This window comes from Dicentrarchus labrax, unplaced genomic scaffold, assembly GCF_905237075.1.
Source record: "Dicentrarchus labrax unplaced genomic scaffold, dlabrax2021, whole genome shotgun sequence".
In the NCBI taxonomy this organism is placed as follows: Eukaryota; Metazoa; Chordata; class Actinopteri; family Moronidae; genus Dicentrarchus; species Dicentrarchus labrax.
This window is the reverse complement of record NW_026136720.1, coordinates 31,968,748-31,981,336: the sequence shown is the minus strand read 5'-3', so window position 1 is coordinate 31,981,336 and position 12,589 is coordinate 31,968,748. Positions and strand designations below refer to the sequence as shown.

Here is a 12,589-nt window from a genome sequence, read left to right as displayed (position 1 = left end):
GAAATGTGACGTACTAAACAATAACCATCTAGTATTCAGTCAAGCCATATACAATATATATATATAGTAGTTTATATTAGTGGTGGGACTCGATTAAAAAAATTTATCTAATTAATTAGAGGCTTTGTAATTAATTAATCTCAATTAATCGCATATCAATATTTGACACAGAGAAGCAACATTTTTCAATTTAAATGGATTTTGGTATATGACCGAATCAATGAATTGACACATAAATGAGCTTAAACAACAAAATTGTGTTTATTTTCATCACTTAGTGTTAACATAAAGTGCAATATGAATAAAGAATATTATGATTACATTGTTCACAAGGCACAAACTTAAATTCAAGTTAGCTATATTCAAGCTTTTTCAGGATTTTTTGTAAACTTTCTATGTCTTAAACACATTTGTTTTTGTTTATTAAAATAAAAAACAGCACTTCAGAGCTGCCAACTCTCACACTTTCGCCATGTGACACACGGTTTTGCCTGTTTTCACACGCACTCACGCCACACATCCAATTTCTCACGCAAATAAAATCCGATCTTGGGCCGTTTTGGTCTCCTGCAGTTTTTACCGTCCAAAAACAATGTTACGCTATAGTAAACAGAGACTCGTAAAGCATTAGTACCAAGAGGAAAAAACGTCCGCTAAAGCTGAAGCCTGTTATCCTTAGTTTAGACCGCTCACAACCTCCTCGATTGGTTCTGCCGTTTCTTTTATGATTGGCCGTCCCCGCTGTCACTCCATCTTGCTTGCACACCGGTCTGCTGGTGTTGCCCAGGTAATATCAGAGGTTTCATTTACATTCATGTTTGAATCGGTGTCCATGTGCGTATGTGCGTGTGTGTGTCCAGAATGTTCATTCTATATTTACATTTACATGCTTTACAACCAGTCAAACCAAAAAAGGGAACAGTAAACGTAAAAGTAGCAATAGAAAAGTAGAAGAACTACTATTGTGTGATGGGGCGCCCAGCGGTTAGCTCAATCTGTAGAGCTGGCGACCCATATATGGAGTTGCTGCAGCGGCGCGGATTCGAATCCGACCTGCTGCCCTTTGCTGCGTGCCATCCCCTCTCTCTCCACCCACCATCACTGTCTCCCTATGGCTGTCTCTATAAATAAAGCCATCAAAAGGCCAAAAAAATAACTTAAAAAAAATAAATACTTGTGTCCCCCCCACCTCTGAAATCAAAATTTCGTCCTTGATCTGAGCTGAGACTAGGTATGTAACAATGAAATGTCGTCCAATTGAGTACCCACTCTCTTAAACTTTAAATCTTGAAATAAATTATTTGTTTGTGCGTGTGAACATGATTTAGTGTGGTGAAGCAGCAAGAGAGCACCTTGTTAACCCCGTGGTATACTGCATGCTCAAAATATCAGCTCATTGCATTGTTTATTTACTCACAATTTAATACCATTCTAATCAAAATATCAATCAACCTACAGGTACCTAGGTCAAATCTTAAACACTGGTCTATGAATAAGGCTTTATTGTGATACACGCAGTCATTTAGGCACAACAATAGTTTTCTGGTTGAAAGTTCAGCTCAAGTCTAGAAGGCCCTACAAGTCATGATGCCGAACATGAATCAGAATAAGTTCAGGTATTGCACATCTTTAGCAGACCAGCCAAAAATCCGCTAGAATGCAGGAAATCGCATCTACTTAATCCAAAATTTCCTGGGGGTGGACCTTCAGCTATGTCTGCTTCTCAGAATGTAACCAATATTGTCCATCTCCAGTAGGCTGCCCCTATCAGCGGCTTTGGGCCTCCCCACAAACCACCAGAATGCAAGGTACAACATGGGTACAATATCAAATGAATTCAAAATCTCTGATATCTGAGCCACCAACTTGTGTGGCTGCGTGTGCGGCATAATTTTGGTCACCCCTGACAAAATCTCACTCCAAGGTTTTTTGAAAAGTCGGCAGGTATGGCACTTAGTGCAGTACATTCCAGAAAAGTGGAAACCTAACATTGCAAAAAAGTTAGAATAATATCCTTGGCATAAAACAATGCCAATAAATATACTTTCGCTTGTCATGCCAGTGTCATAAAGCGGATGAATTTTGCTTGAAATTGTCTTTCTGCATGGCAGTTCATAAGGTCAGACGACGCTATCTGTAGCACCGCTTCTACCCCCTGATCTTCTACCACCGAGAGTGGCCGACAGTCCACTGCAATCCACTTCGCCAGTGCGTTTGTTCATTTGTCAGTCGTGGACTTACTCATTCTGGCTCTGAACCCATCTTGTCGAGTGTGGATTGGCAACACTGCCTGCTCGAACTAGGAGCGTTGTCTGTGCTAGCTGCAACATGTTTGGCATTGAGTTGGTAGCGGAGGCTGGAAGTGCTCCTGTGATAGGCAAATTCTTTCTTGCACACAACTGGGCTTTTATCCAGGTTTCCACCCGGTAGTTTTTTAAAACTAAAATTTCCACCCACCGAACCCAGCAACGACTTCTCATCGGTTTCTACGGCCGCGTTTCATTAGTAGTTCCACTTCCCCTCGTTCACTTACCCTCAGCCCTTGGTATGATGTAACAGCATACGTCGCACGGAGGCCACTTGGAGCGCGCAGGGAAAGTGGGCGGGGGAGGAGTGGGGGATTTAAATGAAACGCACTTGCCCTTACTCATTGTCAGCCGCCGGCGTTATAGCGGCAATGACGTAAACTGCAATGTATTGTGGGTGATATCTACCTCAGAGTGACCATCGTTGTCGCTCCCTCAGCCCTCCAAGGGTCCATCTCACCAAGGTCACTTCAGTTTTCCAGACAATTGATGGCGGCGGGGGATTCCCCCGAGGGCAAGTGTAGAGGGCAAATGAACGAGGGCATGTTGAACGACTAATGAAACGCAGCCCATATCTCGCGTTGTGTCCTGTGCATCAGTATTACGGGTTTGCCAGGAACTCGTGCAAAGAGCAATGTTCCGCGCTGTTTGGAGTGCAAAAATAAATTGCAATTAAATCCGTTATTTTTTTTGTTGCGTTATTTTTTCTGTAATTAATTAATCGTAATTAATGCGATAAAGTCCCAGCCCTAGTTTATATTTTTAAGTGTATAAAAGGAAATCGGGGTTAGCCAGTTTGAATGGACCTGGTATTTTGTGCAGCCAGAGCCTGTAGGCTTATGTTCACATTGTATAGACAAAGATAATGTTATAATATTGTGAGGACTGGACTAATTACCATGCAGCAGAGCCCTTTCTACAATGTTATTGTTAATATTTACTTCAATATAAAATATTCTATTCAATAAATATTGTTTATTTATATATAATAATAATAATAATAAATAAATATATAAATATATAATATATATAATTCTGTCCTGTATAGTTCTACTAATTCTTGGATTGAGAGATTGAGAGGGAGTAAACTGTTTTAAAAGGAGGGAGGATTGTAGTGGGAGCACTGGGTATCAGGTGCCACTGTGTGGCAATGGCAAATAGTTTACATGGCTTACGGGTCAGAAAGGAGGACCTCCTAGCACAATTTTTAGGACCCCAGGGAGGTCTGGACCGGCTCTGCATTACTGTTGCATTTTACTGTTGTAGTTCAAGGGAAACCTTGCCGACTTTCAGCCAGCTTTATATCATTACCAAGAGCTTATTTGCCAGCAAGAGTCCACCAGATGACACATTTGCAAAAGCTCTGGGTGCAGTCAACACGTAATCAACACTGTAATCATACAAAGCTGGTCCAAAATCAGCAAAGTTTTCCTTTAAGGTTTAAGGTTAAGGAGCTATCAACTTTATATACTGTTGGGGAGTTTAAGATCATATGTTCATAGCATTTCTGTCCAGTGAGAACCACGTAGCTCTAAAAGGTCAATTTTTCATGAGCTCAGAAAAACCGCACAATGCATTTTGTGACAATGCATTTTCCAGCTAATACAAGAGAGTTTTTAAGTAGTTTATTTAACTTAATAGGAAGGAACATATTCTCAACCCATGAAGGAACATTCACATTCACAAGCACCAAATTTGGAGATACGTGGTTTTCACTGGACAAGAAGGGTAAAAGTAAATACTAACTAAAGCTGACAGACATGTAGAGGAGTAAAAAGTACAATATGTGCCTCTGAGCTGTTGTATAAGTATAAAGGTGTATATAATGGAAATTCATACTTGAAGGTGGGGTAATGTGATTCTAATCCAATAAACCTTTTGTTCAAACTGAATATTGGTGGTTGTACACAGCTCTGGCTCTGTAAATGGGAAAGAGAGTGGATCAGACGGATGGTATTTATATGTCATGGTATTAGATTTCTCCAACATTGCTTACCCCACCATTAAGTATAGTACTTAGTATACTTAGTTTTATTCCACCACTGGTTCTATCTTTGGTAAAGCTCACTTACTCCAGGACAGACAAGGCAGGGCAACGTGCCAATGACTCTGCAAGTATTTGCATCTCAGGTGTGCTCCATTTCTGGCTCAACAAGCTGGAGAACAAATAGTACCATGGGATTATCAACAATAAAAACATTGAAATTGAAAACCATGAACTGCAGAGGGGAATTCAGGAATATAAATGGTCAGTATGTGCAGAGTTAATTTCCTTCATCCCACTGCAAAAAGATACAAATCTACATTGTATAACAATGTTTACTTGCATACTTGTTCAAATAACCTAAAACTTTTATTTAGTGCCTTGGAGGTCTATGAAGTAAGTCTGAAGGTTACATATTACTGAGAAAATACTTTGGATGCAGAAAATGCTGACCAAGATGATGTGTGCAGTCCATACATTGCAGTCAAATGCTAAAAGAATGTCAGTGAGCGGAAAATAAACCCCAAATTGACATAGATTCCATAACAAAGAGCCTGTGGCGATGTGCTGTATGGCCTCTGTGTTAAATCATGTAAAAATATTGATGCCTGTAACTTAGTTGGTGTGTGACTGCATGTGTGTGTGTGTGTGTGTGTGTGTGTGTGTGTGTGTGTGTGTGTATGCTCATACTCTGTGTGAATGTGCTCGATGTTCAAACACGAAGACATCTTCCCGATGAGATAGTCTTTTCAGTCTTTCAGAGAGCTGTTGTTTCGACCCAGCCTGCAAGGTGCGCACAAACACACACACACACACACACACACACACACACACACACACACACACACACACACACCACTACTACTCATAATATACTATGATAATATAATAATATAGTATAAATACTAAAAATCAGCAAAATCTTGAGATATTGAGGTTATTTTAAAAAAAAAAGCTTCTCATTAGCGGCATGTATTCGCAGCACCGAGACCAGTCCTGGTAGTTTGATAAAAACATCAGCTATGTGCTCGATCCCTGCATCTTTCAGATTGTTGTCACTCAGACTGCAACGTAAAAACAGATCCTTGGTGTCAATTTTCACACCAGCATCCAATATATTTCAGCATTGCATTATGTTAAGTATCAGGTGTCAGCAACCCTACTCAGTCAGAAACACAACAAAAATGATGTCGCAAATATATTTGATTTCAGTGACGCAGAGCAGAGGCCAAACTAGCTGCTCCTGTGGCAGTGACACTGGCACCACAAAACCTTGAGAGGACAAAAGAGAAAATCAGTCAATCATTGCCGTAGGGGTGTTAAGGGCCATTACAGTATTTCAAATTGAATTACACTGATCTGTGAGTATAGTCTGAGGAAGGGAAACAACATTTAGACTACACCACTCCTGATAGGCCAGATATGAATTCAAGAAAGCGACAGACAGAAAACAGAAAGAGAAAGAAAAGAAAAGAAAATAGGTTCTCACTCTAGATTTCTCAGGGTTGTGAATTTTGGCAAAATGGAGGACAACTTCTCAGCAACTCACCATACTTGCGGCTGCGCAAACTGAAAGTAAACAAACAGTCAAAGAAAAAATTCATAATGAAACCTAATGTTGGTAAGTGTCTAGTGTGCAGGATACCATGCTTTCACCAAGCTTATGAACAAAAGCTTCTGTTTGTTTTTCACATAAAATATAAAATAAAAATAAAATTGTTATTTTGGAAGCTCAGTCTGTGTCCCCAGTTTTGCTTTTGACACCTTCTGGCTTCACTTGTTAATTATTTTATGTGTGAGTTGATCTTATCTTAGGAAGGTCCTATTAAGTTATATGCAAGTATTCACACTGTGTGGGAGTTAATTTTCTTTTGAGATGGTTTAATAACAATATCCTTGTCGTCTTTTTGCCCTTGAGTCCAGGCGTGTTAGCATGTTACAGAAACACTGAGCCAACGTCTGGGACACAACAGCAAACAGAGAGCCTATGTCAGTTTCACAGCAATGTGCAACAGGTGGCCAATAAGCTGAGGAATGTCAGCAACCGCTGTCAGTGTTTCCTCTAGGTTTTTTTTTTCAGCTGCCACCACCCCCCACTTTATGTAAAAGAGATCACAGAACAACATTTATAACAATAATGTGTGAAATATGTTTATACAGTTGTAGTAACTGTGAAGAATGGCGATAAATATATATATATGTCCTCAGGTCCACTAGGGGCGCAATGAGAAAGTTGTGACCTGTTTGGGAATTCAATAGATGGGTAAAACAAGAGTCAAGTCCTGTGTACTATCTGAGATGGTGTGATTGAGCTATGCACTGTGTTCATCAGGAACAAATAAACTTCCCCATGTTCAGCAAGAAGTCTCCCGTAAGTTATTACATAAATGGTGACGAGGATAAAGTTACGGTGGATGCCTCGTGTGAGTGCAGACGAATGAGTAAGACTCGCTGCTAAGTTGCGAAGTTAGCATAACAAACCGGACTTTCTAAGCAAGAAAAACAAGCATGGCGGCGGCGATGATGGGAAGCACCGCTCCTTTTGATAGCCAAATCCAGACGGGGAGGAATATTGTGAAGTGCGCCATCATTATTTTGAAGCTAATGACATCGACGATACAGCTCGACGCAAAGCTATCTTGCTCAGTTCAGTGGGCAGTCAGACTTACAACCTAATGAGGAACTTAGTCAGCCCCGCCAAGCCAGGAGACAAGACGTTTGATGAACTTCTCAAGTTATTGCAGGACCATTTCAACCCCAAACCCAGCGAGATTGTGCAGCGTTTCAAGTTTAATTCCAGAAACAGAAAGCATGGAGAAACAGTTATGGAATGTATTGCTGTTCTGAGGAAATTAGCACAAGACTGCAACTATGGAGACAAGTTATCAGAGATGATACGTGACAGACTGGTCTGTGGCATCAGAGATGACCGCATACAGTGCCGACTGTTGTCAGAGCCGGATTTGACCTTCGACAAGGCACTGAAGTTGGCTCAGGCCATTGAGACAGCGAGCAAAGATGTAAAGGACTTACAATCTTTGGAGTTTGAACCCTCACACACAAGGGCACCTCAAGCAGTGCACAAAATGTAAGCAGACCCCCAGTAGGCAGCAGCATCAGCAAAAGGCTTGCTACAGGTGTGGAGGTGAGCAGCACAGGGCTGGGGACTGTGGGTTTATTAAAGAAACCTGTCACAAGTGTGGTAAAGTTGGCCACATTCAGAAAGTGTGTAGGTCAAAAGGCTCAGCTAGTAATTCAAAGACTAGAGGGGGTGGAGTACAAACAGGTAAGCCAGGGAGAACTCAGGGAGCAAATTATGTCAGACAGGGGGAGGATGACAAAGATGGTATGGATACAGATGAAGTCATGTTCACACTGTACAAAATAGATGAACTTGATGTACCAGCAGAAGAGCCATTTATATAGACATTGACAGTTAATGAGACAGAGACACAGTTTGAGATGGACTCAGGTTGTGGGGTAACAGTAATGAACCACTCGGTGTTCAAAACCTTAGGGGGAAAAGAGGCACCAAAGCTACGCAAATGTCAGGTGAGACTCAGAACATACACAGGGCATAGAGTAAAAGTCTTGGGAGCAGCTGTGGTTAAAGTGCAGCACAAAGGGCTAGTGCAAGACTTACCTGTGGTAGCTGTAGCAGGTTCAGGCCCCAATCTGGTAGGCAGGTACTGGATAAGGAGGCTAGGTTTACAGTGGAGATCAGTACCCCAGATCCATCACGTCCAGGAAGAAACTTCAGAAGAGGTACATGGGAGACCAGATCTCGTTTCATCAAGCCCAGCGATATTCCAACGGACCATAGAGGGACTGCTACAGGGCATCCCTCGTGTGACCATCTTCCTGGATGACATTCTCCTCACAGGGAAAGACGACCAAGAGCACCTGCAGACTCTGACCATGGTGCTGAAACGGCTACAGGAAGCTGGTCTCCGACTTAAAAGAGCCAAATGTTTATTCATGAATGACAAAGTGATGTTTCTGGGTCATAAAGTGGATGCAACAGGACTGCACCCAGTCCATGAGAAGGTGCAAGCTATCCAAGAGGCACCCACACCTTCAAATGTGACAGAGTTGAAGGCATACCTGGGACTGTTAAACTATTACAACAAGTTCCTGCCCAATCTGTCAACTGTTCTTGCCCCAGTGCACAAACTGCTACAAAAAGACACAAAGTGAGGAGGAGGAGAGGCACAACAAGTTGCTAATAAAAAATCAAAAGAAATGATGCAGTCCGCTGAAGTGCTTGTGCATTATGATCCAGAGAAGGACATTGTGCTGTCATGTGACGCATCACCGTATGGAGTAGGTGCCATGTTGTCACATCACATGCCAGATGGAACTGAGAGACCCATAGGATTCACTTCACAAACATTAAACGCAGCTGAGAAGAATTATTCACAACTGGATAAGGAAGGACTTGCGGTGATGTTTGGAATAAAACGTTTCCACAAGTACATTTATGGACGGAAATTCACTATAGTGACAGATCGCAAGCCCTTGTTGTCACTTTTCAGTGAAATGCGAGCCCTACCACAGATGGCCTCACCCAGAATCCAAAGGTGGGCGGTAACCTTGAGAGCCTACGAATACACAATAGTGTATAAAGAAGGGAAGTATCACTGCAATGCGGATGCCTTGAGCTTGCCTTCCTTTTCCAGAATGAGTGGAAGTGGAGAGGCCGGAAGAGAGAGTTCTCATGCTGGAGAGCTCTGACATCACTCTGGTGACAGCTGATCAAGTGAAAGCATGGACAGACAAAGATCCAGTACTCTCAAGGGTGCGGGAGATGGTACGGAATGGCTGGTCATCAAAACTGAAAGGGGAGGAATTTGCCCCCTATGAGGTGAGGAAACATGAACTCAGTATCCAGAATGGGTGTGTGTTATGGGGCTCGAGAGTGATTGTGCCAAATACAGGTCAAGAAAATGTTGAGACAGCTTCATCAGTGCCACCCAGGAGTGTCCAGAATGAAGGCACTGCAGAATGAAGGCACTGGCTAAGAGTTATGTATGGTGGCCAAAGTAGGACAAAGAGGTGGAGGATACCGTAAAGGGCTGTACAACATGTCAAGAGCACCGCAACATTCCTGCACCAGCTCCATTACACCCCTGGGATTGGCCTGAAAACCCTTGGAGCCGTATCCATGGGGATTATCCCGGACCGTTTATGGAGAAAAAAAAATGTTGTGCTCGTCGATGCACATTCAAAATGGATGGATGTTTATCCAGTGAACTCTGCCGCTTCAGCCACCACAATTGAGTGCCTGCGTACCAGTTTCAGTAACCATGGACTGCCAGAGTTGTTGGTGTCTGATAATGGCACTTGTTTCACCAGCACAGAGTTCAAAGACTTCTTTAAAAAAAATGGTATCCGTCATGTGACCTCTGCAACCTACCATGTAACGGGTTAGCAGAGAGAGGGGTACAAACATTCAAGAGAATGATGAAGAAATGTCCAGAGGGCACACTGACAGCTAAGGTAGCCAGAGTGTTATTTAGCTACAGAGTGACACCGCACACTACAATAGGTCTGTCCCCAGCAGACCTGCTTCTCGTGAGAAAGCTACGTTGCACACTGGATTCAATCCACCCAGACTTAAGCAGGAAGGTGAAGGAAAACAAGAAAGACACATAAAAGATCACAACAAAAAGGCAAAAGGACGCTGTTTCAAAACAGGAGACTCAGTGCTGACCCAGAACTTCAGTATAGGACCCTAGTGGATCCCGGGAATTATTGAGTCCACTGGACCAGTGTCATACAAAGTGATGCTGGGTGATGGGAGAGTAGTGAGGAGTCATGTGGACCAGATTCACACTCATCACCAGAGACCAGAAAAATGCAACAACAACCAACAGGCTGCCTCTACTAAGCTGAGTCAGGCCGACGAAAAAAATTAAGCATGGCTGGAAGCTGAGGAGGTGGTACTCAGTGGTAACAAGTTGGAGGAGCCAGCAGCTATTGAAGCTGTTGGAAGCTCAGAGACTGAACAAAGAACTGTAACAGATGCAACTCCAGTGACTAGTATAATATTAACGCCAGTTGGACAATACAGCAGTTTAAAGGACCAGTGTGTAGGATTTAGTGGCATCTTGAGGTGTCGTTACAGATTACAACTGCCTTGTTTCACCCTCCCCCTTCCAATGCAAACACTTTTACAATAAAACCCGATGAAGCTACACAGCTCAATTAACAGTTGAACTGGTAGTTGAACTGGTATTGAGGATCTTGAGGAGGACGATGTGAGCCGACGACACATCTTGCTCACTCTTGTTTTTGTTACTGGGGGAAAACTTCTATATCTGATTGACGCTCCATCACTGTTCCAGTTGCCCAACCTCGAAGTGGAAAGAGAGCAGACAATTCAGCAGAGTCATGTAATTGCAACTTCATGACATTTTATAAAATTCAAGCATCCCTCCCCTCTCAACATAAAAATTGTTCCTTTGCATTTTGAATGTGTTTTGCACTTTACATGGATAACTTGTGTGGACTTACCAGAGGTAGTGAACGTACTGTCACCTGGGAAGGTCATCTAAACACTCCAACTCCATTGAGCATGCTCCAAAGTCCAGCCCAATACCACTATCACCTACTTAGTTAACTACAAAAGCCAGAGCATCTATATCATTAGGTAATAGCCGGATGTTACGCAGCTCCAGGTTGGGTCTCGTACGCACAACCTGCTCAGCCAGTTGGTGGTCCTGGCTTTCTTGGACACAATGGCAAAGCTCCAATATCAGACAAGATGTAAGAAGGTAGAATCAGTAAAGAAAAAAACAGGGAGAAGACAATTCTATGTAAATTATACATCTGTTTATCAGAATTCACTTCAGCTCATGTTCTACCTTTGGTCCAGTCAGTGTTGCTGTGACACAGGTTTTTTTTTAGCAGTTTCAGAACGAGGGCTTGTCGTTTTTGGACCCAATTTTGTCCTCCTGTTCCACCAGACGTCCTGGCTAATTGAACTAAGGCTGGAGTGCATTGTGGGGAAGCCAGGCCACATACATACAGATACAGGGAGTCAGTAAAAACTGTCCTCTGGTCTGACTTGGTCATCCAGCGAGTTTTCAGACTGAATCTGAGAGAGCAATAAGGAAGAGGATAGAGTAAAGTCAATATTTATTGGACTAACTTATATTGCTGTATAGAGGACACTTCCTAGCCTTTCCTGCCATATGAGAATATCTCACACCACCTGCTTGGTGATCATCAGAGAGATGTTGTTATTTGTATGGCTGTTGTAACATGATGCTTTCAGAACTGCCATACGGAACCCGCTAGTTTCACAGCTGTGGGATCACTATGACACAAACCTTGTAATGAACTGCCACAGTAGTAGGATATAAGCCAGCTGACTGCAGTTTTAACTGCTTTTGACAGCAGATTGATTAGGCAAAATCCCTGCACTGCCATGGTTGCAATTTTAGCATATACAGGGTATGACAGTTAAAAAAAAAAACCCACAGACTCAAACCTCAGATGTGACAGTTATATATGGCATGTGTCTCCACTACATTCATTTAATGTGCATATATATAGGGGTGTAAACAGGGTTTTATTGCTTTTACAGTAAAATAAAAGGTGTTAATTAAATGACACACACACACACACACACACACACTGGGTTTTCTTATATCTTAGCACCCAGTTGACTGGTGACATAGCAGCATTCCCTCTACAAGGAAAATATGTGGCTAATTTGGTCAATATTGAGATTTTTAACACAGTTACTGATTGACTTTGGAAACATCATTCACTAAACTTTCACTAAATAAAATGTCCTTCTAACAGTGAATTTCAATTCAACTGAAAAACAAATTGTTTCGGCTCAAGCTGAACTAAACATGCGAGTGAGTAACCTGAAAGTGAGTTTGGGCTTTTAGGGAGGGGTTTGCTGGATTTATAACACAAGACAAAATAAGAGCATTATTGTGAAACGGATGCAGCACAATAATTTTTTTATCTCAATTATCATGCTGAGATAAAAACTGTTTCCATAATCGTTGGAAGTCAAAATTGTAATTGCAAATAAAATGTAATTAATTGCCCTGCCCTAAATGTGGCAGTACAGGCCTCCTGCTGTGTCATGTCCCACCCTAATCCCTCTCTGCTGACCCCCTGAGCCACCACTGCTGTGATTGGACCATTCACTTTGAGCCCGCTTCAGCACATTTGTGGTCTCCTTTAGCACATTTATGGTCTCCTTTTAAGGAAGAGGGTCAGAGATAAAGTCATAATGAAAAATATAAAATAAGTTGCAGTCTTATACAAATTAGTT

At 42.1% G+C, this 12,589-nt stretch overlaps 1 protein-coding gene across 2 annotated transcripts in view; it reads left to right on the top strand.

The window, feature by feature from the left end:
- The window catches only part of LOC127353460 (protein NLRC5-like), a 180,870-nt gene that overhangs the window by 45,651 nt on the left and 122,630 nt on the right, over positions 1-12,589 (top strand). The gene's annotated exons all lie outside the window — the stretch shown is intronic.